This window comes from Lathyrus oleraceus, chromosome 1, assembly GCF_024323335.1.
Source record: "Lathyrus oleraceus cultivar Zhongwan6 chromosome 1, CAAS_Psat_ZW6_1.0, whole genome shotgun sequence".
Classification (NCBI taxonomy): Eukaryota; Viridiplantae; Streptophyta; class Magnoliopsida; order Fabales; family Fabaceae; genus Lathyrus; species Lathyrus oleraceus.
This window is the reverse complement of record NC_066579.1, coordinates 259,196,260-259,201,253: the sequence shown is the minus strand read 5'-3', so window position 1 is coordinate 259,201,253 and position 4,994 is coordinate 259,196,260. Positions and strand designations below refer to the sequence as shown.

Here is a 4,994-nt window from a genome sequence, read left to right as displayed (position 1 = left end):
GTTTTGGTCCATTCAAGTCACCAACCTTCACAATTAATTGTCCATTCAAGTCACAAACTTTTGCCATTACTCACATTTGTCCAATCACGGTTATCTCCAAGTTACACTACCCATTTCAGTTAATTACGATCCTTCCTCACACAATGGTTCATGATATGGTTTCATTCAAATAAACAAACATCATTACAATCCATAAAAGGCCTATTATTTGGAAAAATACAAAATTTGGTAATATGGACCAAAGCCAACCCGACCTTTTTATCCCAAATTCCTCATCCTAATCCTAAGGTGGACTTCTTGGTCTTCTGAACTATCCATGTGTACTCAGGTTTGGTCTTTTTTTAAATAACATGATTTATATATGCCTTCATGGCCTGCCGAAGGGGACCAAAACCGTTCAAAAGTTTTTTACTAGATTTGGCATCATCAAGCCATGTGAAGTCCATAATGCCATTCCATAACCAATTAATAACCATAACTTTAAAACAATCCCGAATTCCATATCCATGCTCTATTTACATTTCACTTCACAAATATGTTTTATGCGCAGTTAAAATCACAATTATTATCCAATTTTCATTATTCCATACAACTCATTCCATACTATTGAAATCACATAAGAAACTCCATTCATTTACAAATTCCAATTACAAAATTTAAACCAAACCATTTTTGAAGACCTTATGCATCGTATTCTATGAATCATTCATTACATTGTGTTTTGCCAAATACATTGAACACGTAACTCTAAGCCAAGCATATCATCATGTTACATACATAAACCCAAGAAAATCTAACTGAAATCTCCAGTAATAGGATTTAAGAGGGAGCATTGCATACACCTGGTGTACATGCTATCTCAAAGAGAAAAACATGGTTGGCGCATGATGACATGGCACATACTTGAAAGGCTAGGATTTCGTTCATTCTTCATGGACCTTCGTACGTGCTTACCACCCCTCCTGTTGAAGTTGTTACTACAAGCAAAAGCATAAGGGTTGGCATGGTATTAAGAAAACAACTAAATATGTCATAATTATGGTAAAATAAAGTTTGTTCCATGTATATCCAAGCGTCGTGGGACCACAAGAAACGCCAAACAAGCTCACACGCTAAAGACAACGAAAATTCATATCGTAACAAATTCACAAATTTGGTCCCCACAATATCTAAAAAGAAATCTTCTCTAATAAACTAGAGCTATTGCCAGCAGGTTATTCGAAGGACCATTTGGGAAACCTCATAGCCCTTCTATAAGTAAGATGACTCAATCATTGGAAAAAGGAGGACCTTATCGTTACCCTGCTAAAATCACCACATCCATTACACTAAAGCTCAAAGATCCTAGACTTACTCAGAGCTCTCCATTGGAGCTCTGAGCTGAGAGACCTTAACCTCACTCATAGTAACACGCTCAGAAACGCACTTAGAAGAAAGGCTGGCAGGAGCAATAATACACCATGCAAGATACAGAAGCAGGAAGCAGAAGATAAGAGGAATAAGAGATCGAAAAGGAAGAAGTACTTACCATCATTCCATCGCCAGAGTTACATCGGACTAGCTTCGATTAGGTAATTTTTGGACCCTTCTCAACATATTATGGTAACCATTGTGTAGAACTTCCTCCACTGATTTGTATCCCTTATGTAATTTCTTAATTCGCATGGGTTTAATTATTCAATTTTGGTTTTATGAGATTTAGGTTTTTTTTGGATTCAATCTTTGATATAGGTTGTTTGGTTGAGTTTTCAAGTTGTTTAAGGCCGGATTCGAAATCCTTGGCCGAAGTAGTTGGAGTTTGTGTTTAGTTGGTCGCCAGAGGAGGCGGTGGCGGCAATCGAGCAGCGTCGTTTCTTCGGCAAGGTTGAATCAACAAAGAGAGAAGAAGTTGTAGAGCATTTCCCATGCTTTTATTCGAAGAGAGAGAAAATGGCTTGGGTTATGTTTCATTTCATGTTAATGATGCCCTTTAATGGTTGTTTCCTGTGCCTGCATTAATGAATTGTGTGGCCCGAAGCAGTGGTGACACTTGTCATAGTCTCTGTTAACTCCTCCCATGATCCCACTCGGTGCATCCCATTGGTGCCATCGTGTTCCAACACATATTTCCACCTCTTAATCATTGGACCAAGCCAAATCTACAGATCTGACGGTCCTAGCCAAGCCTTAAGTCAACAGAGGTTGACTGAGTCCTCGGTGGACTCCCCCCGGTACTAGGCTTCGGTGGTTCTGGGCCTTGGGGTTCCTGCTGATGTGCCTTGGAAAATTTTACCTTGTACCCCTACGATTAATCCCATATCCCTACAAAAATTTAAAAATTCCCATTTTACCCTTAATTGGTTTTAACCAATTTACCATTTCATTTTTACCATTCAGTTGAAAATTCCAAAAATTACACTTTCACACCCCTCGCACCGGAACACTTGCAAAAAGACTTCCGGTATGTATTTTTCCAAACCGGAAGACTTATGGGAAGACTTCCGGAACACAAAAAAAAACAAACCGGAACACTTAAGGAAAGAGTTCCGGTTCACATAAAAAAATTTCAAAAAAAATTTGCATACCGGAACTCTTTGGAGAAGAGTTCCGGTTTGCTTTTTTTGTGTACCGGAAGTCTTTCTTTAAGTCTTCCGGTACGTGTTTTTTTTTTTTTTTTTTTTTTTTTTTTTAATTTTTTTTTTTTTTTTTTTACAGAAATGGAAAATCTTCCCAAAATATGTGTAGATACTACTGATGCGTTTATGACGACGGAAAGATTTGGTACACGAGAAGAGGTTATCAGATGGATTAAAGAGGTTGGAATCGACAATAAAGTAACTGTTATTATCAGTCGTTCAGATACTAAAACGGGGAAGAGAGGGAGAAGTAACAAAATAATATTTGGCTGTGATAAAGGTGGGAAACCCATTTCTTTTTTTCTTTATCTTGTTTTTATTTTATCTTTTATTCTTTTAATTTATATATTTTTTTATTTCCCTGAAAGTGATAACGTTTTTTTATTAATTAGGATAAATACTTTTAGTTAATTTAATTAACATTTTAATTAATTTGTTAAATAGTTATATTTAACCTAGTTAATTAACCATTTTATGTGTGCTTTGTGGAGCTTATATGTTTGTAATTGATGATTATTTTTGACTTATGCATTTTCTCATATTATCATGATGATGACCATTGGTTAACCCCAATACATACACATCCACAACCTTTTTAAATAATTCTCGATTCAATATCGAGCTCATTTCCATACCCTTGTAAGTCTATCGCATTTAGCATCGCCATCAACCTCACATAGCTTACTCTTGGGTTTTCTTACAATGAGACCTATTCAATTTTAATTAATCGAGTAGATGATCATTACACCAAATACAATCCATTTCATTCGTAAATACACATCCAAACCTCGATCCAACATCAAGTATTTTTATTCAAATTAAATTAAAATACCTAACTACAATTAAAACACCATATAGAAATGAAAAGGGAGATGGTGTTGAGCCTTCAACTCCTCTCCTCGATTGTTTAAATACGAGTTCCCTTACCCGGTCAGTCGAACAATTGTCATTTTTACGCAAATTAATAAATTAATCAAATAATTTCATAATAAACTATACGAAAAGAGAGATGGTCTTGAGTCTTCAATTCCTCTTCTCAAATGCTTGGATATGAGTTGTCTTACTCAGCCGTTCGAGCACTGGTCGTTTATTCTAAAATACATCAACCATACGTAAACCTATTTTCATAATCACTCAGATGGAAAAGAAAGCGGTCTAGAGTCTTCTATTCCCTTTTTCGATTATTAGGATACGGGTTCTCTTACTTGACTGTCCAAGTAATCGTCATCCATTTAAAATACCTTAACTATTATCAAACTTCTTTTATAATTAAGGATGAAAATGGAGATGGTCTAGAGTATCTGATTCCTCTCCTCGACTATTAGGATACAAGTTGTCTTACTCGACTATCCGAGTAATCGTCATCCAACAAAATATCTCAACACATCAAATCTCATTCCTCGCCCCCGTGCGATCGAAACCTATCAAACACATTAACTAAACTTATCACCCCCATGTAACCAAAACTCTTTTAAGAAAGAACATTGTTTAATCCCTTCTAACGCGCGCAACAAACTAGTGCTTAAGCCTCTGCCGAGAGTAAACAAGACAACATTTAGCCTTTAGAACGCGATCTAAATAGTTGTTCACTAAAAGACATCAAAAAACCGTAGTTTCCCGAACTACGAATGCTCTGATTTCCTTATTGCACCATAAGGATACGTAGGCACGAGATTGGGAGATCTTGGCGAGCACACTAATAAAAAACCTCTCTTTTCCCCCCTTCTGAGGTTTCCATCCATCTCTTTTCAATATTTTTATCACTTGAAGAAAACAAACAACATTAGCTAACATTCAAATTGAAAATTAAACAAAAAGGTTCCCGTTGAATACAACGGACGTGAGGGGTGCTAATACCTTCCTCTTACGTAATCGACTCCCGAACCCGAATATAGTTGTGACGACCATTATTCAATTTTCTAAAGGTTTTATCTAAATTTTCCTATTCCTTCATTGGGATAAATAAAGTTCGGTGGCGACACTATTCGAACATTAATTTTTTCTGCGACCATTGCGAGGAATCGTATTTTTCGAGATGCGACAGATGGCGACTCTGCTGGGGACTAGCTCCAAGCAAGAGAGAGTGAAGCCTAACTTAGTTCAGTTTCTGTATTGAGTGTTAATCTTGTTTGTTTGTTTGTTATCTTTATTCTATTAGTATTATTCTGTGATAATTATTGTTTTGTGATTTATTGGCTATGTCTTATTTGGGGCTCTCTGTTATTGGTGCTTTGTGAAATAGGCTCTCTACCCGAGTCTGAGAAAAACTATAAGATTAAGTTGGTGGTTGCGTAGTGGACGCCCACAAGGAGTCTTCCTTGTTGGGAAGATACAAAGACCCCGCCTAGAGGAGATTCTCTTGAGATATTATTGTCCGAC

The 4,994-nt window shown here is 36.6% G+C and overlaps 1 long non-coding RNA gene across 1 annotated transcript; it reads right to left on the bottom strand.

Moving 5' to 3' along the window:
- Positions 1-601: 601 nt before the first annotated feature.
- LOC127129987 (uncharacterized) lies at positions 602-2,241 on the bottom strand. The gene is made up of 2 exons (XR_007806409.1): positions 1,529-2,241; positions 602-977 (listed from the first exon to the last, which is right to left on the bottom strand). It is a non-coding gene; the product is annotated as an uncharacterized LOC127129987 (long non-coding RNA).
- Positions 2,242-4,994: the final 2,753 nt, after the last annotated feature.